This window comes from Arctopsyche grandis, chromosome 9 (assembly GCF_051622035.1).
Source record: "Arctopsyche grandis isolate Sample6627 chromosome 9, ASM5162203v2, whole genome shotgun sequence".
Taxonomy (NCBI): Eukaryota; Metazoa; Arthropoda; class Insecta; order Trichoptera; family Hydropsychidae; genus Arctopsyche; species Arctopsyche grandis.
In genome coordinates, this window is record NC_135363.1 from 32,558,747 (window position 1) to 32,586,157 (window position 27,411).

Genomic DNA, 27,411 nt, shown 5'->3' on the forward strand with positions numbered 1-27,411 from the left:
GAATAGACGCCCCAGTCCAAAACACAGATTGATGAGATCACAAAGAGAAACGTCAAAAAAGTTGCGCAACAATCGCGCGTCTTGGCCATAGAATAAATACACAGCATCGCCCACTCATTTTATATAAACATATTTTTATCATTCATTATATAATCCATTAATGAAGAAAAAATATAAACATATACTCGCAAGATATGATGAATCCATAATATAAATTACATAAGATTTAATGTGGAAATGAAGTTATAGGCACTTAAACAATTAAAATCTGACAAAACGAGTGGGGGGCGGAAAGTCAAACAAACATGGCTACTGGTTATTTATTGGCAGTAGGTGAGCTGTCACCTTCTCCAAAATTTTTTGATTCTTAAACGTGTTAATTACGATTATATTTCATATTAAACTAGCAGAATAGACTAGTGATTAGCATATAATGCTTTGAACAGAGTAGTCACGGGTTCAAATCCCACTGGTTTCTGCTGGCCAGACCTTGGATTTGTGACTCCAGGTCGATGGTTTCCTATCAGAGTTTGCCAATTAATTTGATTTTTATTGAAGCGGTTCCAACAAATTGGCAACCTCACCCATTTTCTCGCAAAATATCGAGTTTTCAGCAATCTCGAATTTCGCTGAATTGTATAAAATGCTGCAAATTTACAAATTTGACCATAAATGTCTATGAATGTTAATTGATATGTATTTACTGAATTTTCGATGAATTGTTTAAAATGCTGCAAATTTATGAATTGGACCATATATGTATATATGTCTGTGTGGATTTAATCGATATGTATTTATGTACTTTGTATAATAGTATAATAATATATCATTATATCAAATGTTCAATGTTTCTGGCCAGGAAGGTGTATTGGGGTTACCTGTCAGGCCTTCCTGGTATAAATTAAAGATAAAATAAAATAAAATTACAATTATATTTCACCATCGATTTAGTGGACCCAATTGAAATCTCTATCGAGGGCCAAACCTCGCAAAATAGCAAAGTTTTAAAGCGGTCGGAAGAGTTTAAAATTGATTCATTTCTATTCATAATTCGTTTGTCACATACATACATACATTCTTCTAAATAAAATGTTTATATAATTAAAATATCCCATATTATATCTTTATTTAATATGGACAAGGCACTTTTCTATATAAATATGTATAATAATTATGTAACCAAGGTAAAAAATTTCACGTGATAAAAAAGTATTGATTTAATAATGTAAAAGAAAAAGAATTTCTTTCGGTTGGCTTTTAATTATAAATTTCAGCATAATATTGTAACGTGATATACCTACAGATAAAGTAAAGTTAATAAGGTTATTGGGAAAATTCGGTCGGCTAAGACTAATCGATAATTAAACGGTAAGGAGCTTAAAAGTTGTAACAAAATGTCAAAATTTCGTATTCGTGCGCGAATAAATTTTCAATTACACTTTTCCATGAAGTCTACTAAATACATAATACGGGCGATTTTGAACAAGGTTGAAATAAAAATGATGAAATAAAAAAAAGCCGAGGCCCGGTCAAATTTGAACATCCCTCGCAATGAATTGTAATGAAGCTTGTACGGGGTGCGGCTCTTTTGCGGCACCCCTACAAATATTTCATTAATTAAAACCGGGCACAACAAAGAGCTTTTGTGACGGTTAGTACTACCTACATATTATACATACGCACAATACTTATGTACTACATTCAACATTTTTACGTATTTCGACGAAATTTCACCGCTCCAAACCTGCTTCTTATATAAATGCGAGCGCAGATTTACGTATAAAAATTCATCACTTTTTATTCTCATTCAAAACATATGTTTTATGGGTGGACATTGAAAATTTGTATCACATATACATATCTGAATTTTATGATCCAGATCGAATGAAATAACGTTCAAACGTCTCATCAAACAATCGCTTTATATCGCTCCGTATTCAATGAAAGCTTAATTTTATGAAACAGCGAGATCATTTGACCTACATACGTACATATGTATGTATATGATGAAACAATTATTAATTTTATTATATATGTTTCACCTGTATGGAATAACGCCTCGAATACTAACCTTTCCAAGTTCCAAATAATACAAAATAAATCCCTAAAAATAATTTATAACACACCCATATTTACTAACTTGAAAAAACTGCAATCCATGAAAAATATTACGTTAGTTACACAGACATTACTAACAAAACTAATCAGTAGATTCTATGACAGAATCACTAATAACCATACTAACACACTTGTGAAAAGTCTCGGTGATTACAAAAAAATGTATACACCCTTCAGGTATAAACACAGATTACCTAAACACAAACTGCTTTAGGTCATCGAATTTAGAGAGGCTTTCATTAATATTATGTATTAGATGTATTATGAGCATTTATAAGAATTGTAAATAGGTTTTTGAGCTCTTTTTCCTATTATGCTGTACATTAACATTATAATGATATAATACTATATAGTAGATCAGTAGCTATTAAAATAGATATAAGATGTATTGTGAACATATGTAATTTAGTAATAATAAAAAGCATTTAAAAATCAAAATCAAACAATTAGACTTCTTTAGATTGTTTTACTTTTTCAAATTATTTTAAAATGAAAGTGTACCATTAAAATTTCAACAACCAACATTCAAGCTGCTATACATCTTTGTTTTTTATTCACAATATATTCCTATAATTTAAAGTTCAATTGAATTCTTTTAAATCATAAAAAAATAATGAAAGTTGCTTAAAAAAATCTTAATATTAGAGATACTATTTCAAATGTGAAGTTTATACCAATAAGCTAATCTATATTACTTAAGCATTTAAAAAACTATAGATACAGAAAAAAATATTCAAAGCTGTTATATATACTATTAATTTACTGTCACTAAATTTGATATATGCCAAATTATTTAATTGGCATATATCAGATTTTCATGTTTAATTTTTTTAAAAAAAACCTCACTCATATGCATGCTCAAATTAAGGTAAATAATTTTTCATTTGATTGAATACCGCGTCATAATATATTGTAATATTAAACCTCGCGATAAGATTGATAGATTTCATGTCGGAGATTGCAAGTTCTTTCTAGAAAATTTTAATATGGTATTCGTGTTGCGTCTTATTTTTATTAATGATTGATATGCTCTGAATCCATTTATTTTCATTTTCACCGTGGACAGGAATAATTTAATTTAAAAATTTTATAAAAAAGAAACATGTTGAGTATTCGGTTTATATTAACTTTGACAAACTATTTCCAAGAAATTGTATCTTATTTGGTTAAATATATTTATGGACATATAATCGTTCTGTGTTCTATTTTTAAGCAAACAAAGTAGAAAAGTCTTACAAGTTCAATACTGTTTCGAATTTCACTTTTCTAAAATTTTAATACAGCACTTAAGCTCTCAAGACAAAATACATAATGCATCAACTTGTCCCTGCCAAAAGAGGCTTATTTATTAATTGGCACTGTTTTGTAGAACAAATTTGGTGTTAAGTTCTAATAATATAAGATCTTAATAGTATTTCAATATAATTTTTATAATATGTAGGTATAGATTTTAATTTGGAGACAATTTTATAACAAGAAATTAAAATTTTGCTTCCCGAAAAGTACCAATTATTCAAAAAATTTGCGTTACACGATGATTTACGTAACAGAATTGTTATGAATTTCCTCGAAAGAAATTTACACCTCAAAAATAAGAATTTTTCACATAATTTATAACACATACTAACATATCACATATCCCTCGATTATAGTGGACTTTGTTTACATGGTTTTAATGAATTTCGTATCTATGGCCTACTCTATAATTAAGGAACTCAAAAAAAGAAAATCTTATTTATTTAAAGAAGCACAGAAACGTAAAGCTTAAATAGACACAGTCCAAGTTTTCCAACCTTCTTCAATATATGTACACACAGGCCTTCAAATAAATTTATTTTAACTTTCGTAGTCTTAAACTTGATTTTACTTTAATTTTTGCAATTTTTTTTTTATACTAAATTAATATAAACCTTTTTTAAATAAACTCTTTTTGCTACAGGTTTTTAATTTAATAATAAAAATACACTAGAACTAAATTCTGGGTCAACGCAATATTTAAATATGCTGGAGAAAATTGAAACTAATCAAAGCAATCAGAAACTGTACAAATAAGTCGATTTACAAATTTAAGGTTATGTATACATATATTTGCCGATGACTGTCAAACAAAATCGATACGGCATGTCGCTTTGTCCAAAATTGCCTTGCGTGCCTTTGGTGATATAGATTAAACTAAGGAAGTAATTTTAAGGTAATATGTAAGATTTATACGAGTCCTACTTTGTAGCCTTCGTTGTTTTTAAGTACTCGTGCAAAGTACTCGTTGCTAGTTTATGCAATCGCATAAGTCTCATCCTCTCCAAAGGTTTTTTTATGGCTGAAGGATTAAATGACTAGACGTTGGCAATTGACCTGAAAATGGCTTATAACTAGTACAATATAAATATCGTAAAATATCGCAGTTCGGAATAGACTTTCCCAGTCCAAAATACAAATAGATGAGATCGGAAAGAGAAACGTCTAAAAATTGGTGGTAAAATCGCGCGTCTTGGCCATAGAATGAGTACACAGCTTCGGCCATTTCATTTTATATAAGAATATTTTTATCATTCATTGTATAACCTATTAGTGAAGAAAAAATATATTTGGGAGATAACGAGAGTCTATAATGCAAATTTTATAAGATATAGTGAGAAAAAGATAATGTAATAGGCATTTAAACAATTAAAATCTGACAAAACGAGTCGAGGCCAGAAAGTCAAACCAACAAGGCTACTGGCTATTGGCAGCGGGTGAGCTGTCATCTTCTCCAAAAGTTTTGGATTTTTAAACATGTTTACTATGATTATATTTCACAAGCAATTGAAATATTTAAGAGTGTGGGAAGTTTGTCAGACTAATTGACAGTGTAACTAATAAAAACCTTGTAATAAAAGGTTAAATACACATTCTAATCTAGTCTAAGCCCCCTATACCTCAATACCAATAATTTCACTTCTAAGGTGCGCTTTCTATACATATGCAGAACCCGAAATTATTTTTATATTATACTAGCTGAACCCGGCATGCGTTGCAATGCCACAATAGCGCAAGCAATTCCCATTCCCGTTCACATTCCCGTTCTCGTTCCCGTTCCCGTTCCCGTTCCTGTTCTCGTTCCCGTTCCCATTTGTCGTAAAAACTCAGCCAGCGAACACATTTGAAATTATTCAATTATTTGTTTATTTTACCCTAACAACGCATGTCGGGACGCGAAAACATTTGAAATTATTTCGTTGTAATGCCACTCATTTCCATTTTTCCCGTTCCCGTTCCCGTTTTTGGCCAATTTTTTTTCACAGTAAGCTTCCAGGACATGTATACAATAAATCCTGAAAGTTCCATTTTTCCATCAAACAATAACGCATACAATTCCCGTTCCCATTCCCGTTTCTAGATACGTTTCGATAAGTGAATGTTTCAGTTTCGAATTAATACATAATAATCAAATTAAAGTAAAGTATAGGAACGCATACGTGACACACAGACAAATATTGATTTATATACATATGTATGTAGGAATGTTATGAGTGGTACGTATTGTCAGGTTGGTATGAGTGGTACGTAATGTATTTGTACGTTGGCATGCAAACGCGCATTTTACTAACGTACACAATTCCTTAACTACACACTGGCGCTTCATATTTTAGCGTCGATAAAATCGTAATTACGAATATTATTACTAAGAAGTTTTATCTCGTTTTTTACTAACCTCTTATACGTTTCACATGGTTTTCGTGTAATTTTCACAGTAATCTTCCCGGATATGCAAACAACAAATTCTGAAAGTTCCATCGTAATCGGTTTAGTGGTTTAGGAGCCTATTCGAGACAGACAGATATACAGACAAACATTGATTTTTATATATGTATGTATATAGATTATTTTTTAATCGAATCGTTTTTGCTGGGTGGTTCTCTTTTATACTTTTTAGTAGATGGTGCTAAATAGCGAACGCTCTGTATAGCTGACAGTGTAAACGTTGAAATTTAATTCGCAATTGCAAAATATCGTCCCTCGGGATATTTCCCACAATTAAAGATCATCAATCGAGGCTTTCACGGGTTGACGCGCGTCAAGGGGTGCTCGCAAAAAGCTTCCGTTCTCACGGGGACTCGTTTGTTCCCGATCTTATCGGAGACCTGTTTTTTTTTCTAAGTTTTATTTTTTCCTTTCCAACGTCTTGAATAATCCAACCGGAAGAGCCCGCTTTTTTCCGACCGGTGGGCGGGGGCGGGGAGGGACGTAACGTCAATCCGTGGATAAAAGCTTCGAATTTTCCGCGGACTTTTTTCCATCGTGGGAAATTTCAGACATGCGGACAGACGCGCTCCGTCGCACTGACATGCGTTGTACATTTATGGAAACGAGATGCGTCAACCCTGATAATACCATACATGTAAAAGTATACTCATAGGATTTAAATAGCGAAAATCTGAAAATCTCGTATGTACATATATGAGGTTGCGTTTTCCGATATTGTTTGTTCAAACCCCTTGGGCCTATCGGCTTTGCCGCCTCCCCCAAGTATATTAAATAAATAAAATAAAAATTTTAGTCAACGTATGATCGATCTGTAGTAATTAAAACCTTAAAAAATCAATTGAATTTTAATTTTATTTTAATCGAACATGTACACTAAATCACTCCAAAGCGACGAGTATACTACATATGTAGTACAGATAGAATACGATCAATAAAATCAACACAAGTACTATACATATTACCCCTATTTATTTCCCACTGCCTTTTTACAAGGTATGCTAGGATTTGACTCACTATCTTCGAGAAGAATTATTGCCATTTCCAAATATTTCTTTGGAGTATTAAAGGAAAGAATTGACAACTCTTCGATTATATTGGAAATTAAATGTTCAGCGGCTGAATGTGGTAGAGCTTTGCGTCATCATTTACTTTTCCAACGTATTCCTGCGAAAACGTCTGTTTTCAATAACTCGTCTATTGTAAAGGCTTTCCAATTCCTTAATGTAATAGATGAACATTTGGACATGTTCAATTGTCATGTAGATGAACTGGTCGGTTTCATGAGATTCAATACAAGTCTATTTGAATGAGATGAATGATTGGTAATTTTTATTGTTCTTTTCTTTGTTATTTTCTTTTTTTGTAAGACTGGTGTGACACTTTGGGGCAACCTGTCAGGTCACATTGCTCATATTACTGTTATTATTATTATAAAAATAATAAATAAATATACAATGTGAATTCACAGAAACAACACCCACAGTGATATCTATGGAGACATTTTGCAGCATTTTATTATACAAATTGGTGAACCTCAAAATGCCGAATACTTTGAGATCAGCATAGAGATTGGAAAAGAAATGCTAATTGTACAGGAACCGTTTCAATAAAATTCAGAACAATTAGCAAACTCTGCTGGTAAATGATCGACCTGGAGTCGCAAATCATGGTCTGGCCAGCAGCTACTAGTGGAAATGGAATAGTAGTTATCAATAGAATTTTTGTTAATAATCCACAAGAATAGTCGAAATATGGTTTTTCTAAGTGGAATTTTATTTAATTCTCATATAAAAACAAATTAATATATTATCCCTATTAATTCAATTCAGATTCGTTTAAATACGAGTAAATACTAGTACGAGCTTCTAGCTCGCAATTTTACTGATTTAAAAATCAGGGCACTTCCAATTAACCCTTTTAAACGAAAAAAAAAATAATGTGCCTAGAACACTATCTCAATAAACATGTTTCAATAGAAAATACTCAATATAAAATAGTATTAACAGTGGGAAAACATCTCAAGTTAAAATACATACTTTTGACTTTTGATTTGACTTAGAGAGATTTGAAAGCTGAAAAGTACCACAAATGAAAGATAAAATACCCGGCTATAGATTCCAATAATTGTTTTGAACAGAAAATTGATAGATTTTGAGACATCGACCGAACAACACCAAGATATAGAAAAATCGCGTGATTTAAAAAACACACATATCTCCGAATCTCGAGCCAATCAATCTATATTTTTTATTACCAGATTCGTGTTCACTGGGCATAGATGTATAAGAAAAGTCATATCTAGTCTCTGAAACATTTTTCGTGTCGAACAGTGTAATTGGTACCGTAATACCGTTTATTAACGAGAATTTATTGTTCATATGCAAATATATCAATTTTAAAAATTGAACAGTATGAAAATTTCACCCCAAACTGAAATTGTAAATCATAGCACCGATAGGGTTAACCATCCGATGTAAAATGATTGATTTTATCATGACAAGCGATCAGATTTTAATATCGAATCAATTTCACCGCGAAATTCATCATCCCTTTAAATATAATTTATTATCATACAAAGTTCAAACAACCAGACAGCAAAATAACATTCCCCTTTCATCAATTTATTGATACAGTTCATTCGAAATTTATTCCATTAATCTTTCGCAAACTTTTCGAACCATTTTCGACGTTTCAATTGCACTATTTAAATAACGTTTTTATATGAAATAATTTATATTGATTTTTTACTAGTAGGATAATGTGTGCGGTTGCATGTGGATGGGGGCCCTCGAGGGCGTAGCCGTCAGAGGCTGCGCCCTCATCAATCCAACCCTTAGCCGACTGACTATCAATCCTCAAGTTTCTGGGTGTGTGCTCCACCAACTGGAACCCTGGGAAGTTTTCAGCCAAATTTCACAGACGAGAGTTTTGCCACGCGTTTTGGTTTTTGAACCAAACTCGCACAACCACCATCATAAGTAAATACTTCAAAGGAGTTACTAAGTGAGCCTAAATTTACACTATTGTCTTATATATGTAAATGAGTATGTACAGTTGCTAACTTCTGAGAAGGTCAGTGTCGAATCTTTAATGATAAAGTTGACAAATTCAATTGTGAAATGAATAATGCTTTTGATACGTTTAAAGAATATCTAGACCTGGTATGAAATTTAAATTCACGCTTTTAGTATCGTATTAGGCTAGTGTTGTACCTGATCAAATATCATCGCATGGGTTATGGCATATTAAATTATTAAATAAATAAAAAAGATCCGAACGCGGTCGTATTTTTTCAAATACCTGTTAAATATATTTAATTTAATATTTATATTTAATTATTTAACACAAAAGTGTTAACACATTAAAAAAAACGCAAAAACTACTAACCTACTTATGAACTTATAAACAATATAAAACACCAATAGAAAAATAAATAAATGAATTAAATAAATTTTCAATAGATGGCGGTAAATGCAATCAGAGACAGAATCATTGGTAGCAAATAGTATATATAAAAGTTTTTTTTCTTTCGTTATTACATATATATTCATATTATTGTTGTACCTGATGTCATATCATCGCATGGGTGTTGACATATTAAGTTATTAAATTTAAAAAAAATAAAAGAAATGTGTCGGTGCTGTGTTCGATCCGCACACTGTCGTATTTTTTCAAATACCTTTTAAATACATTTAATTTAATATTTATAGTTAATTGTTTAATATGAAAAAATGTATAAACTACCTACCTACATGTAAACAATATAAAACACCAATTAATTAATTAATCAAATAAATATTTAAAAGATGGCGGTAAGTTCTCACCCAACCGGAAAGATTGGCATCGATTAGTATATATAGGAGTTTTTTTATTTTGTTATTATATCTTTGCATACGTTTTAGCAGTGACGTACATATGTATGTCGAATCGTAATGACTATTATATATGTAGTATGGCGAGCGTTATCTCAGACAGACAGACACACAGACAGAATAGCGATATTATATTTATTTTATTTTTAAGAAATCAATACCACAGAGACTTGACAGGTAGCCCCAAAGCGTCAATGTGTTTATAATACAAATATAAGTAAAAATAAATCAAGAATAACAAAAATCAATAAGATTGAAAATTATATCGTGCTATCTAGGATGTGTTCGATCAACTCAACATAACTGTCATTGAAGAGGTCCAAGTAAAGTGCCAGTAAGTTATGGAGTCGAACAGCTCTCGAGAGGGTGGAGTTCATGAGTATGTTTGTTTTAGCCCTTATTGGCAAAAAGATATCATGTTTTCGCAAAACCCTATGATTTTCCGGGGCCCAAAATTTTAGCTTCTCCAGGATAGCAGGATTATATGTATAATATTAAATTGAACGTTTTTTTGGTAGTGGTTTAGCTGTGACGTACATATGTATGTCGCATCGAAACGACTATTATAGTACGGCGAGCGTTATCTTGCACAGACACACAGAATAGCGATAATATATTATTAAATGTGTACGTGTTCATTAAAAGATTTGTGTATTAAATTATTTTTTCTGGAATGGTATATGATATGTCAAAAATCAAATTATAGAATAAATACATAATCTTTGGGTCCATTAAAAGTATCGGAAATGGAAATTTTTAAGTTAATTCAAATAAAGCGTAGATCGAAAAAGACAGCAAATTTGTCGAATAATTCGTAAAAAATAATAAAAAAACTTTGAACTGTCGCCAAACTCGTTAAAGTTTGCGAAAATCGTAAATTTGACCAATTTTTTTATTGTATGAAGAGGCGACATTGCCGAAGGGCATTTTTTGTTTGTTTCTTTTATACATATTAATGGATTTATAAATTTCAAAATTACATTTGAGTAATAGCACCAGGGGAAAAATCATTTCAAAATAACATTTAGATAATTTATCAGTGGTATGTTTAGAACAGTCAAATTGCATAGCAACTACAATTGTCCAGAAAAATAGACTCTGAACTTTACCAAAAGCATTCCAAGTTCTATTTATTTATTTATTGAAAAATCAATAGACAACTTATGAAGAAATGCACATCCACAAGATTACTTTTTAATCCACAAGAATAGTCGAAATAAGATTTTTCTAAGTGGAATTTTATTTAATTCTCATATAAAGATAATTTAATATATTATCCCTATTAATTCAATTCAGATTCGTGTTAATACGAGTAAACACTAGTACGAGCTTTTTGCTCTCAATTTTACCGATTTAAAGTTCAAAACACTTCCAATTAACCCTTTTAAACGAAAAAAAAAATAATGTGCCTAGAACACTATCTCAATAAACATGTTTCAATAGAAAATACTCAATATTAAATAGTATTAACAGTGGGAAAAAATCTCAAGTGAAAATACGTACTTTTGACTTTTGATTTGAACTGGACGACTACTTAGAGATATTTAAAAAATGAAAAATACTACAAATGAAAGATAAAATACCACACTATAGATTCCAATATTCATTTTGAACAGAAAATTAACAAATTTTGATAAATCAACCGAACAATACCAATTTATAGAAAAATCGCGCGGTTTAAAAAACACATATTATATATCTCCGAATCTCGAGCCAATCAATATTTTTTATTACCAGTTTCGTGTTCACTGGGCATATATCTACATAATAATAAAAGTCATATCATGTCTCTGAACCAATAAAAAAGTCGTCATTTGTCGAACAGTGTAATTTATAAAAAACTTTCACAAGAAATCAAAATACTTAAAAAGAATACATTTGATGTGTTCAAGCATACAGTTTTATTCTTATCGAAGAATTCTTTGAAATTCAAATACATAATTATTTTGTAATTTAATAATTGAATAATTCAAAATCATATCAATACATATGTATGTATATACGTACTCAATTTGCACAGATAGACAATCATGGATCGGGTAAATTAGACATGTTCAAAAGATTAACCAAATTCCCATAAATTTTAACTATACGTTCGCTTGTGCAACAATAGACTATTGTTTCTCCTTACATGTCACACATCGCCTTTGTTCTAATCGTGTCTTAATATTTAATCAAAACGTACGTAAGCTAATTAACTCGCATAAATCATTCCAAATGTATACACACACAATAACGATTCACCGAAAACAATAATTCCCAGTGCGAAAATTTACCTCGAATATCCTGAAAAATCAATCCGTATCTATTAGGACGATAATCGCACGCCAAATTTGCGACAAATCCACCTCATTTTGATTGACGCCTACACGATCCTCTCCCAAAATAATAAAATGACGTAAAAAAATACGGATAAAGAGTACTCTCCGTATAAAATGAAATATCCTCTTTTCCCCGAAAGAAACTATGTATTATATAATGTGTGTATATACATACGTACAAAAGTAGACCGTTCGAAAAGTTCTCGAAAAGTAAACACAATACTATATTTATATTTAATTGGTTTTGGAGAGTTATTTTATCAGGTATTCGCAACAGTGCTTCACTATACTTAAGTGTGGTTTTACGTCAGTTTGAAATTACCCTTTGCAATTCGACTAAATTAAAAACGTGCGCTAAATTTAATTTGTTTCGTTTTATTCATAAAAATTAAAATTTTGTTACTAAAATACATTTGCTAAAAGATATGTGTTGTTTTTTCACATTTTTTTGCATTTTTACAAACCTCTTTTTAGTTTACAACTCTGAAAAAAATTTGCCTCTTATCCAATCATTTTCATACTTTGCCATATTGCTCGTTTTGGTCATCGATATATGTAAGTAAATGTATCCTCCGCCATTACGATGGTGCAAAAATATCGTGTAAGACGCGTTTGAAATCTGTCCCTCGAGATAGTTCCTGACGTTAATCGCCCAAAATGTTCAGTGGAATTGTTCGCCCACTGCGCTCGCCTCAGTGTTTTCTTGGTGAATATCCGTTTTCGCTTTAATTGCATGAACGCCTATAACTATTTATTTTTTCACTCTATATTTTATGAAATTTGTTTTTTAGGTTCTCATTATCTCTCATATATATATTTTTAGTTCACTCAAAGTGTTAATAATGAATGTTATCGATATCCTTGTCGTTCTAAATATCGATCCATATTACTTTTACGGCCAAAACTCTCGTCACGCATTTGAGACTTTTAGGTTATGATTAAACGTCAGTCATATATTTCATGTATCAGATTCATAATATCATACTGTTCGCCAAATGTTTATAAAAGACGTATAGTATATGGTATAATACGACGAGACAGCCTCATCTATCTTAAGGGAATAAGTTCCCTATTAATAATGCGCATTGAAGAATTATAAGACTTTAAACTCAGTGACAGTGCAATATCTGTGCGGTGTCGGTTTGAATCCTTAGTTATAATACTTATAATTATAAATAAAATAAACCTTTTTTTAGTTTTGTATATAATATTAAGATATATAAAAAAACCCGCGTAAGTGATGATATAAAAGCGGCCCAAACCTCTTAGTAATATATTAAATTACATTAGCTGGGATCATAATTTTGATTGAAACCCCAATCATTGAAATATTTTTGATTGAAATTTTAACCCCACACATTTGTACATTTGTTAATAAATTATTCAGATTTTTTTGCATTTTTTGTGAACTTTTTAAACGTCCCTTCCCATATGATTTCAGGGATTGAAGATACGAGCACGCAAAAAAAGGTTTTTCAATAACACTCAAGTGATTCGGCTATTGTTAGTCCGCGGCGCAAAAGAAAACGCGTATACATTTCCACCAAACGTCGGAGGAAAACGCGAAAAAGCGATAAGAAAATATTGAATAGAAGACCAACTATTTGACTTGTTCTGTACTCGCGGAGAGTTGTCTTCCGAGCGAGCTACACAAAATAATAGTTCTTTGTTATCGTTCTACATCCCAGCTATTCTCTTGATGATGATGATGATGATGACGATCGTGCCAGTGTACTTGTTCACACACGTATATGTACACCTTTGCTTTTTATGGACGTTAATTTAGAATACGATTCGCTGAAAGGAGTGAGTTGCTCGTACTGTGATACAATGGGGCATTACGACTTCGTACTACTGAGATATAATAAAAATGAAAAAAAAGTCTCGAGCTTCAAATTTTATATAAAGAAATTTAATGTTCATAAATGGCTCCATTCCAGTAATGAATAGTAAATAAATAAAAAACATTACATACTTATTAAAGCAAAAAGGATATTACAAATTTACATTGTAATGGGAAAAAAATTTGTATTATATAATAATAAAAATATATATAAGTAAGTGAAATAATGCCCTAAATGATATTAATTTATTTTTTAATCGTAAATTTTTCGGTTTTCTCTACGTATGTACATATGTATTTGTACACGAAGACATATTTTTGAATAACGCATGTTTGTTTTAAATGTTAAAAAAAATACAGTATTAAGTGTGAGAATGTTGATTTGAAATGGTCAGTTCTGTAATTTTTAAAATGACAAAATAATTAATTACACTGAGCAACAAAAAGTTACGTTTTTTACTTACCAATCTAATTAATCGAAGAATAATCAAACTTCACTAACTTTGATCCATTCGATTCGGGTTGACTTGCTCTTGTTTAATAGATATGAGCGTTTAAAAAAAAGAGCAATTTTTACAAATGTTTTATAGTATTGCTGTGCCAAACGTATTGGCCAAGAGTATTGGAATCAATAATTAGATTTTTTTTCTATTGATTGTGTTTTTTTATTTCCTTAAAATATGTGTAATTAATTGTATAGTGAATTTTAGAAGTCAAAAACATTTTTTCCGTAATGTTATGAGCTAATTTTGAAAATTTTTCACTTTACCACGTTTATAAGAATTGGTTTTAAACTAAATATTTTTTATCTGAACGTACTTATTCTAACGGTACATGATTTTAAATTAAAATATAAAATGTTCAACAGTTAGCGTGTGCGAGTGAGATGGAGTGATGTGGTCTTCATCTCGCTCTTATAACAGCATTTTTTACTCAATTTAAATTAATACATACAACATTCCCATACAACAGCATTTTTAACTCAATTAAATTAATTTACCACTTGAAGTATGTTTTAATAAAATAAAAAATATTAACATAAAAACCCAACCCTTATAAACGCCGTAAAGTGAAAAATTTACTAATTTTCGTCGTTGTATTACGGGAAAAATATCTTTGACTTTTAAAATTTGCTAGACAATAAACAATACGTATTTTAAGAAAATAAAAAAGACAATCAAAAGAAAAAACACGTGAATCTTGATTCCAATACTCATTTTTGGCACAGCAATACTAGCCTGACAATATTTGGGTTCTTATCCACACTCTTACGATCGTTTTCAAACTTGGAATATATGTGGAAATCAAATCAGTCAGTACGATGGTGAAAAATCGTAAACATGTGTGAAAATACTGCATTTTCATTCTCGTTAACGTCTATTAGTAAGTTGCCGTATTTATCCACACTCTTTCGATCGTTTTTTCCCTTTTCGCCACTCTCTCGCTATGTTAGATTTTAAATGCTTAAACGCCTATAACTTTTTCTTTTCTCACTGTATATTTTTTTAATCGCTCACATCTCTTAAATAAGATCAAGCCAACCAAAATAATTATCATATTCGAATTTATTGGATCAAACTTATAAATGATTGATTAATATCCGTTCCGATATACTTTTTTAAGCATTACACATTTCTTTCTGAACAAACCATATTTAAGAATCCAAGTCAAACTAACCCCTTTCCATATTTTACTTGAAGTAAATTTTCCACTTAAACCAAATTTACATATATCGACTGCACTGAAATATTATTATTTTCTTTTTAATGCATTAATGCTTGATTTAAAACATGAACTTAAAACGTGAACTATGTAATAATCGCTACATTGATTTTGGACACCATAAATGCTTTTGAATGATTTATTCAACCGCTTACTACTAAATTCGAATATGTTTCTTTCGCTACATTCTGACTGAGACGTGTTCATACATGTTTAGAATAAAGTAAGGCAGTAACCGAAGGGAACTAATTATTTGGTGGGTTAAATACATATAACTAAAATGATCAGTTAAATTAAGATTAATATTCAGTAATTTATTAAATTAGTGATAAGTCAAATAATATAAATGATCAGTAAATTTTAATTTTTCGATCAGTAAATTACAATTTTTCGATCAGTAATTAATTAAATAAGTAATCAGATAAATAATATAAATGATATGTGAAACCAAATAAATTATTATTTTTGACAGTTGGATGATAGCGCGTCGCCCATCTTAGATCTTTTAACCTATCCTGACCGTTAAATAAATAAATGCAGCCAACATTTATTTATTTAACGGTCAGGTTAGGTTAAACTAAGTTAGGGTTGGCCCTAGTCATTTAAGATTAGGTTGTTAGGGTCAATAGAATTTTAATAACAAATAACTGGCTTACCTTGAAAAAATTAACGAATTTTTGTTATTAATCCACAAGAATAGTCGAAATATGATTTTTCTAAGTTGAATTTTATTTAATTCTCATATAAAAACAATTTAATATATTATCCCTATTAATTCAATTCAATTTCGTGTATATAAATACTAGTACGAGCTTTAAGCTCGGAATTTTACCAATCTAAAATTCAGCACACTTCCAATTAATTGGGCCAGAACACTATCCCAATAAACATCTTTCAATATAAAATACGTACTTTTGACTTCTGATTTGAACTGGACGATTACTAAGAGAGATTTGAAAGCTGAAATGTACAACAAATGAAAGATAAAATACCCGACTATAGATTCTGATATTGGTTTTGAACATAAAACTGACAGATTTTGACATATCGACCGAACAACACGAAGATATAGGAAAATCGCGCGATTTAAAAAACCCATATAACTCCGAATCTCGAGCCAATCAACATTTTTTGTTACCAGATTCGTATTTACTGGGCATAGATCTATATGAAAAGTCATATCTCGTCTCTGAACCATTTTTCGTGTCGAACAGTGGAATTGATCATTTATTTTAAAATCTTATCATTTCGTTTATATACTGATCATTTTGGTTTAATTACTGCGCATATCATTTTAATACTAATCATTCTATTTAATAACTGATCGCATAGCAACTGATCAATAAAAACTGATAATTTATTATATTCACCGATCAATCCATTATTTTTACCTACCAAATGAATTTTTCTACTGATTTTTTTACTGATCGGTTAAATGGGGCCATTTTGTAATACGAAACGAATGGTATATATTTTTTACGTCAACACTTAAAATAAACTTCCAAACATATTTTTGATTTTTATTCCACCTGTTTAAGGAAGGCGAGTACAGTACTTTGATTAAATTTTTATTGTTGGAAAAACTTTTTTACACTGTGCGTTTTTAAATAAGAATTTTAACCAACAAAAAAAATGAACGCCCTTCGTCCTTCACGTTCATTTTTTATTATTATGAACTCGTGCATACAAAACAACATTTTGTGTATGTGTTTGTGTAATTTTATTTTTTTGGTATACGTGTAATACAATAGCAATGTTTGTACAGTGAAGGAGCCACGCTGTTAGTTTATTCTTTCGCTGTTTATTTATTTTTCGAATGGGAAAACACTCATTCAGAAGTAACAATCACATATTAATGTTTACAAAGCTTTTGCATATATGCACCGTTTGGTATCGAATTTCGCGTTCGATCCAGCGGTCGACAACCATTCCGCAATTAATGCGACGCTGTAAATATCGCCGTGGAAAAACGTGGAAACTTCCCCTCGGTCGGTACTTCCGTTTCCCTTTGGGAAATATAAGAAGTTTTCTTGCAATAACGATAAATTGAAAAGGAGACGGATGCCTATAGACCTGGCTCTCTAAGTACTACATACATATACACATAGGAAGCGAACAGTATCCATATATTACATATATACCAATATGTTTTTTTATTGCTTTTTTTTAGGTTCGAAACGTTTTTTTCCATATGGTAATACTATGGTGTTAATCCGTAAATGCAAGTTTGCGGATTAAAGCTTATTTTTGCTGAAACCACTTCGGAGGCTTTGGCGGAAATCTGGCGATTAATCCGCTAGAATTACAGCTTAGTGGCGCTCAGGAAGTTTCGACGATAGTTCTTTTTATCAGCATGAAAAATAATTCGAAACAGCGCACAACAATAAAAAATAATCTAGGTCGAAAAAACACGTATCCATTATAAATATACAAAATAAAAAAATTAGTAAAATTATTTAAAAATTCTACAAACCAAAGGGCTGTCTTTCTGGTATTGAAAATATATGTATGTATATGTATGGCAGTATGGCTTAATGGTAGCGTGTATTTTTAGCACCAAGTGATCAGTGGGTGCGATCCGCCATACTGCTGGTTAGATTTGGGGTATTTGTGACACCAAATTGATCGTTTCTTATCAGAGTTTGCCTATTTTATCTGATCATTGTTGAAACGGTTCATCAAAATTGGCAAAAAATCAGCTTTCCTGTTGTCACAAATCTTCTGTATTTATTGTGTGTGTAATTTGTAAAAATTATGTAAAAAAATCTAAATCCATAGATGTCTCAATGGATTAATTAATTGTTAATTTCGTGTTCTTCAATTTCTCGATATACAGTGATTTATGTAAAAAATGCTGCATTGTTTATAATTAATTAATTAATGGAACATCTATGTGAAATAAAAAAAAATTTAAGAAGTTAATCAATACTATGGATGTCTGGTCACTGAAGCTAATATGTAAATAAATAAATATTTTAAAAATAAAATAATGATAATTATATCGCGCGCTCATATAACCATTATTAACCTAAGCTTCACCTGTATTGAATGACCTTTTCAAGCTCCAAGTAATACAAAATAAATCCCTAAAAATAATTTACAATACACCCATATATACTAACTTGAAAAAACTGCATGCCATATATAATATTCCGTTTATTACAGACATTACTAGCAAACTAACTAGTAGATTCTATGACAGAATCACTAATAACCATACTAACACACTTGTGAAGAGTCTCGGTGATTACAACAAAATTTCTATATCCTTCAGGTATAACACACAGATTACCTAAACACAATCTGCTTTAGGTCATCGACTTTAGAGAGTCTTTAATTAATATTGTGTATATTAGATGTATTATGAGTATTTATAAGAATTGTCAATAGGTTTTTGAGCTCTTTTTCTTATTACGCTGTACATATTAACATTAGAATAATATAATACTATGATTACTAACCAAATTACATTAAAATTGTAAAATAGAAAATGATCAGTAGCTATTAAAATAGATATAAGATATATTGTGAACATAATTTCGTAACAATAAAAAGCTTTTAAAAATCAAAAATACCCATTTCTAATTCAAACCTTTCAATATAAAAAATATTGTATAGAAATTTGTCGAAACGACTACAACAAATCATCCCTTCTCAAATATCAACACCTACATATGTACATGGAAGAAATGGCTGGTCGAGAGCCCACTTCACATCGTAATAAAAGAATCGAGTCGAGGTTAAGAATAGCTCATGTATGTATGTATGTATATGTATGTAGGATACACTTGTGTATGAAATTTTCTCAATTTGCGGGCGGGAAATGAATCGCACTCTCAAAAGGAAACTTTCCAAGAATGATTTCCCGACCCTCGTTACTCGAAGGGAAAACCCCCCCCCCCCCCACTTTTGGCGATCGTCGCATAAATTTCTTTCAGGTCGCTTTCGGAACAGGTGTCGTCCAGCGGATATCAACACGTGGTGCGGGATTTTTCCCTCCCGCCCCCCCCCCACCCACCCTCACAACCTTCGTCCTCGTCAAATATTGAAAGCGTCGTCCGGGAAACTTTTTGAGAGAAACCCTCCCACCCTCTCACTCTCTCCGCACTCGTTACATATTCCACTCGCGGGACCAGTGAATATCAAAGGGTGGGGCGCCTCTATATCTTTCTCTCCCGTAAACAATGAAACGGAGTCCCGCTATGAAATATTCACTCGCGTGTAGGGTCACCATATCTGACGGACCACGCACCAAAAACTTGCCGTCTTTTTACGGTTCTCAATTCTGTATACACTCAAAAATAGGGTTGGCACTTTTTAAAAGTACGCTACTTTTTTTTATAAAAACCACGCAGGTTGTTGTCGTTCTCAATTTGGGCTGCAGTAGTAACAAACATTTTTTTTTAACTTTAAAATAGTATTTTCCTAGATAAATATACACATGTATTTACAGGTACATATTAATTAAATATATATAACACACGTTTCACAGCATTTATTGATGATTAAGGAGATACATGCACTGGCAGTGCTCAGTCCAGAATGACATGATATCGCCTAAGTACCCGTTTATAAGTATCTCCTTATAAGTGGTAGATCTCTCAGGACATCTTCGACGTCTAATTTGTTTACCTATTGTTATGGTCACGTACGAATATGTCTTCCCAGGACATTCGCTCCCACGGTACAGGTCAATTCTGAGAAAGGACTAATATCAGCCAACTCGGTCGCCATTGTTTAGCCTACATGCACTTAGCCTGTCGCTAATCCTTGAAACCACTTATACCGGTCACACGGTCTCTCAGGACGCTACCCGGCCTAATCCGATCGCAATTACTCGGCGGCTCTTTTCAGTATATGTAACAATATTATTTTTTATTCAGTTTTATTGCTTTTTTTCCTTATGTACATTTTATATACTATTTTTATTTTTTTCAATGTGAAACTATGAATTGGATTTAAGGAATTTATTTATTCTTTCAATTGATTTTTTTACCTGTGTTAATTATTTATGTATTATTTTTCTTTTGTTTTTTTATCATATTTTTTTTTTTTGCTTTTGCTTTTTATTTTATGTATTTTACTTTATTTTATTTTTTGTTTTTCTTCTCTTTTTCAAATGTAGGCCATTGGGGCGCATTAGGTGCTTCCTGTAATGCCACAATGGTCCAAAACTATAAATAAATATCAATACTGGTCAATTTCATAAGAAAAAGTAAAATATAAATTAATTTAAAAAAAAATCCAAAATGTAAAAAAAAATATGATACTGGCTCAAATGATTATCTTGGAAGAATATCTATATTTGAACGAAATGCGTATACTTTAGTTGAACCGATCTTGCATGAGACGTAAAATGTACATGCTATCGCATTCACCCCCCACTCGACCCACGATGGCCAATTACATTTCGTTTCAGTTTCGCATTGTAAGTGTTGTATAAAATTAAAATTAAAGTTAAAATTTTCGATTTCTTTCATTCTGAGGTACATTTACGACAAACGTGTGCAGTAAATATCACGTAATTTTTTTTTCATTTCAAAGTAACCGAATTGAATCTGAAAATTTTTTAACAAAACCAATAACGGGGGGTGGGAGGGGTTGCAAAATATTCATGAAAAACCTATTTTTGAGTATTAATATATGTACATACATGCAAGTGGCAACCCTACTCGCGTGTCTGTTCTCTATTCGGGAACCTCGGCGTAGATCGCTTATTCATGCAGATGTGACAACGAACATATCCATGATTGATCAAAGCCAAAAAAAATCGCAAACAAATAATATACATACGTAAACGCGCAAAATGAGTATATAGATGGGGAGAGGTGGGGCGAGGGGATGGCTAGGGAAAAATCAAAAGGGCCGAACGTGTCTTTAGGTCTTTAGAAAGTTGTGTGAATGTGTTCGAGCGTGAAAAGGGCTTCCGTTGACAGTTTACGTAATTGGCTAGACGTATTATTAAATCAAGAAAAATCAGGCGAAAGTCAAATGGGGAAACTCGCGAAAGCCTAATTTTATTATGCTCACATGGTTTTTCTCAAACGGGAACAATTTTTCGTTCTGGCCAAAGTTGAATATAATATATTTGACTTTGACCAGAGCTCCGCTATAATAAGATGACGGAATTATGTCAAAAATACTTACACATTGCTCAGAAACACGCTTACAATGTGATTTTTTTTTTTGACAATTTCACGTATTGAATTTAATGCAATATGTACGCATATAAAAGGTACAACTGTCTTAAATAAAATTAAAATAATTTAAAAAGTTTATTAAAAGTTAAATCGAAAATTCACCTACATAATACAGAGTGTGTCAGCGTGGATACGATTTAAATTTTAAAAGTTTGGATTTAATCGTTAATTGTCCAAAAAAAATAGTCAAGTACAACGATTTATAGAAAATATATAATGGCAGTTTTTTTCTATTAAATTGTAGATTTACGATATTGGCATAGGCATAAACACTCATCGAGATCATGTCTATAAATATTGATAATATCTACGTTTTTAGGGTCGTAAAGAGACTTCTTTTTTTTTACGAAAATGGCCAATAAATATCTATAGAGTGTGTCGAAAAAATGATACGCCTTCGAATTTATGACGTCTATTAGTGACATAGATATTTACAATTTCTACAATTGTTGTGTTTCAAAATACCAATATTTAACCTAACATATAATAGTACACAATACTCCACTACATATGTACATATATACAATTTTTTATTACTATTAAAATAAATTACCTAATACTATAAATAATTAACAACATTTTATATGATCTTAATAAGAAACTGGAAGAGTTTACTGACTATCTTAAATCTTTCAAAAATCTTTTTTAAATCTTAAATCTTAAATCTTTTAAAGAATTTCAGCAGTATTTATTTGAACTTTCAGATCTGCATATTTATTGCTTATTCTTTTCTATAGAATTTCCTATATAGGAAATTCTATAGAAATCAGAAATCATGATCGACTCGATCATGATTTTAGTAAGATCGACTTTTCTTGCCGACGTATAAAATTCTAAGTAATGATAATTATAGCGATTAACAATAAAATGAATTAAAATTACTAAAAATTAACATGTAACCCAATTCATTAAATAACGCTGTTCGACAAATGACGACTTTTTTTTGGTTCAGAGACGAGATATGACTTTTCTTATAGATCTATGCCCAGTAAATACGAATCTGGTAATAAAAATTATTGATTGGCTCGAGATTCGGAGATATGTATATGTTTTTTAAATCGCGCGATTTTCCTATATCTTCGTGTTGTTCGGTCGATGTCTCAAAATCTGTCAATTTTATGTTCAAAATTTATATTTGAATCTATAGTCGGGTATTTTATCTTTCATTTGTAGTACTTTTGAGCTTTCAAATCTCTCTAGATAGTCGTCCAGCTCAAATCAAAAGTCAAAAGTATGTATTTTCACTTGGGATTTTTTTCCACTGTTAATACTATTTTATATTGAGTATTTTCTATTGAAACATGTTTATTGAGATACTGTTCTAGGCACGTTATTTTTTTTTTCGTTTAAAAGGGTTAATTGGAAGTGTCCTGATTTTTAAATCGGCAAAATTGCGAGCTAGAAGCTCGTACTAGTATTTACTCGTATTTACTCGTATTTACTCGTATTTAAACGAATCTGAATTGAATTAATAGGGATAATATATTAAATTGTTTTTATATGAGAATTTAATAAAATTCCACTTAGAAAAATCAAATTTCGACTATTCTTGTGGATTAATAACAAAAATTCTTTTATTTTATCGAGGTAAGCCAGTTATCAATAGAGTTCAACTATTGTTAAACCTCTTTGCGATAGTTTGACCATTGTGGCACATTAGGGACTCCTGTATGCCACAATGGTCCAAACTTAAACTTAAATAAATACATTAATATACTTGTGAAGCTAATATCAAATTTCACAACCAACTACATACATATTTATGTACATATGTATGGCTGATTGTAAAAAGGCAACCACACATATATTTATGGGAATATTTCAATTCCCCTTGTGTATACCTATATATGTACATATATACATATGTATGTATATCAATGCACAATGCACAGTGAACGTAGCACGTCTAGCGTCGTGCCAAAATAAAAATAAACTTCGTTCCAATCGAACCATAAATCTTTCTAGAATCATATGGTTGCAAAATTTCAGCGCACCGTTGCGCTTTAACCCTCAAACCTCAGACGTCTATTTTCATATATATTTATTTTCTTCGCCGAATCAAATTCGAACGTACTAATTCTTGAGACGTTTTCACTGTTTCTCGCCCATCTATTTAACGAAGATTTATTACGTTTGTGCGGTGCTCGAGAGAACGACAAAAACGACCTTTCTCGAAAAAGACACCTTCTTCTCTGCCAGATAAAACTCTCTCTCTCTCTCTCTCCTTTACCTCGAAAAAGACTAAAAAATATGGCGAACACCGTGGCTCCCTTTGATTTATTGACCTCCTATCGTTCCTTCCTGCTATTTTGCTTTCGTTCGTTCAAAACTAATGCCCATTTCATGGGGGAGTAACTCTTCACTTATGCATTCCATAATAATGAATGTTGACATATTGCCCGCATACATACATATATGAATACCTACTTACACAAATTAATACATCAAACATTTATTTCGTGATTTATTACATCGTACATATGATATATTGGTATATACGTATGTAATATAAGTGGTATCAATACTCTCTCGAATCCTATGTAATCGATACTAAAAAAGCTACCGCAAATATTCCGGGCTTTTTGCATATTTTTAAAATATGATATTTTTTTAACCAAATACTTTTAATATTTGCATAATGTCAATAGCAAGTGTGCCTAATTAATTAACCATACACTTAATTATCCTTAATAACTAATCGATCTTTTATATTTATTTATAAACCTATGTATATGCAGTCTTTCAGACGTTCTTATGTCATTCGTATTCTTAATAGGGAGGGTGGCCTTATTTTGAGGGTTTTATAGGTTGCCTGCATATTTTAATTTTTATTATTTATTCAATTAATCATGTGCACTCGTCTAACAGATTGCATCCAAAGTATACTATACTTTGGATGCAATACTACAAGGTATATTATACTACAAAATATACTATTCTATACAGATCAAGAAACATATCAAATTACATATAAAACATAACCATTTTAAACTTTTTTTTTTTGTAGACGATATCTATGATCAAACAATGCAAACATTTTAATTATGTACTATATATTTTTGTACATTAATCATCCACAGAAAAATCTATGGAGAACTTTTTTGTTTACAATCGGCGAACCATGAGACACTGAACAAGTCAAGGTTTGCGAGAGAAATTGGGGATTTTTTACTGGAACCGTTTCAATGAAAATCAGAAAAATTGGCAAGTTATGATAAGAAACGGACCAACATGAGGACTCTAGTGGAAATCGAACCCGTGACACTTTGCACGAAAGCATAATATGCTAACCACTAGGCCACGCTGCTGGTCATAAACGTCAATATACATATGTATGTATGTATATGTATATATATTTTGACGTTTTTTTTTTGAAAAATAAACTAACAAATTTAACATTTTCAATATTTCTGGCCTGAAATTTCTAATAAAATGGATTTCAGCATTGAGAAAAGTTGCTTAAATGTTAAAGTGTCTTTAAAGCGTGTGACATTTCAATATTCTTAATTTTTTGCATCCTGCTCGCGCAATTAAGATGTGAACAGAATGCAATGTGTGTGAACATTATTTATGGTATAGGATACAGGATTTAGGATGTAAACCACGTCTACACTTTTACAAGAACTATTAATGTAATAATATATCGTAACTAGAGATCGGCGGCCGAGAATGCTGCAATAAAATAACAATAGACACAAAGATCTACCCTACAAACGAAAGTGCACAAAAAAAGTTTTTTAAAAACATACCTCTTCTATAATTTGTATATAAAATTATTATTTTGAATAAAAATACCAATAATTTTATTTTATTACCACCATCTATGTTTAAAACTAAGAACTGGATAGACGTCACCCACTTTTCAGAAATTCAAATTTCAAACGCGTCTCACACGATATTTTTGCACCATCGTAATGACGGAGGATCCATTTACTTATATTGATGACCAAAATGAGCAATATGGCAAAGTATGAAAACGATCAGATAAGAGGCAAACTTTTTCCTGAATTGTAATCGTAAGTGAAACGTAAAGGAGGTATGTAAAAATGATTGACAATAGTTTGACAACCATTTTTTGTGCATAAAAGCTTCCTCGACCGCCGATTTCTGATTATAACATAAGGATATGTAGAGGCAAATCTAGATTTGCAAATAAAATCTGTCCGAACGTGTCGAGACAATTGTCCTTTTTCACACACTCCTACTAAAAATTATGCAAATAAAACTCCAAATGCATTTTCCTCTCCATGATACCTCTTTATCAAGTAAAGCTATATTTATCCGATATTTAGATGATGTAATAGACATGTATGTAATTATTATAAAAATTGCAATGTAATCCATACAGTTAATAATAGTTTATCAATGTATGATTGTCCATAAATGAGTTTATATATTTACAGAAATGATCTTTTCAATCATCAGATAAATTAAATCAGCTGATAACTAAAAATAAAACTATCACTGTTTGATCTGTGTACATGTGTAGCTTGTATTGGTTAGAAAGTTTGTTTTGGAGAAATAAACAATGCAATTTGAGGTTATGGGTAGCTGTTGAACTAATTGTATGTATGTAAGCTTATTGTAAAAAACTAAATGTATGTAAGCTTATTGTAAATCATATTAACAATTAGATACAACATAACTTCTTATTGAATACTTATCTCGCAGATAAAACTCCGTGAAGAGATATACTTTTAGCCGTGAAATGTCAGATTTGACATCTTTGGCCATAAATTAATATATATCGTGTATTACCCTACAAGAAGCTACACGCCAAATTTGAAATTTATATATATGTACATATGAGAGTTAAAACTATAAATATTTATATATTAGAGATAACGAGAACCAATAGAGTAAGTTTCATAAAATATAGAGTGAATTATAGGTGTTTAAACAATTAAAATCTTATATCGCCATATCAAGGCGAACAGGTTGGAAGATACGGGACGAATGCTTATTAAACGCCAAGAAGATTTACTTTATTATTTTATCTCCAACGTAATGGCAGACGATACATTAACGTGTATTGATGACCAAAATGAGCAATATGGCAAAGTATGAAAACGATCGGATAAGAGATAAAAATGACCACTGACACGAAAGCCATGTGAAACGTAAAGGAGGTATGTAAAAAATCGAAAATAATCTACAGCACTGTTGTAGTGATTGGACAAAAATTTAATTATTATACAAACTCAATGCATATACATATGTACATATAATGCATTTGCAAACGTGTAATCATTCATTGGAACTCGTCACATATGATTCATAAAATACAAATATGATTATAGCGGCTTGCAAATGTAATTATTTACCGATTAAAATTGCATGCGATTGCGGTAATTATGATAGTTTATGACACAAACGAAATTTCAAACTGGATTTTATGTATATACATACATATATACTCGTACATGCATATGTATGTATATGTTTATACCTTCGTGCTATTTTTTCCCGGGATATGTCGAGATTGAATCCACAGTATCAGCCAATCAGCGATGTCACGTCCGGGGAGCTTTCGAGCGAGAAAGGCGGTCGTCTTTGGAAAAGTCGCTTTTTGGTACAGCTTTTGGCGATCG

The 27,411-nt window shown here is 31.1% G+C and overlaps 2 protein-coding genes across 2 annotated transcripts in view; one reads left to right on the forward strand and one right to left on the reverse strand.

The window, feature by feature from the left end:
• Positions 1 to 27,411, forward strand: part of LOC143917362 (uncharacterized) — a 177,426-nt gene that overhangs the window by 89,838 nt on the left and 60,177 nt on the right. The window lies entirely within an intron of this gene.
• The window catches only part of LOC143916579 (uncharacterized), a 590,438-nt gene continuing 587,789 nt past the window's right edge, over positions 24,763 to 27,411 (reverse strand). The window contains exon 2 of the mRNA XM_077437728.1: positions 24,763 to 24,834. The gene's annotated coding sequence lies outside the window, so the exon portion shown is untranslated. The remainder of the gene's footprint in view (positions 24,835 to 27,411) is intronic.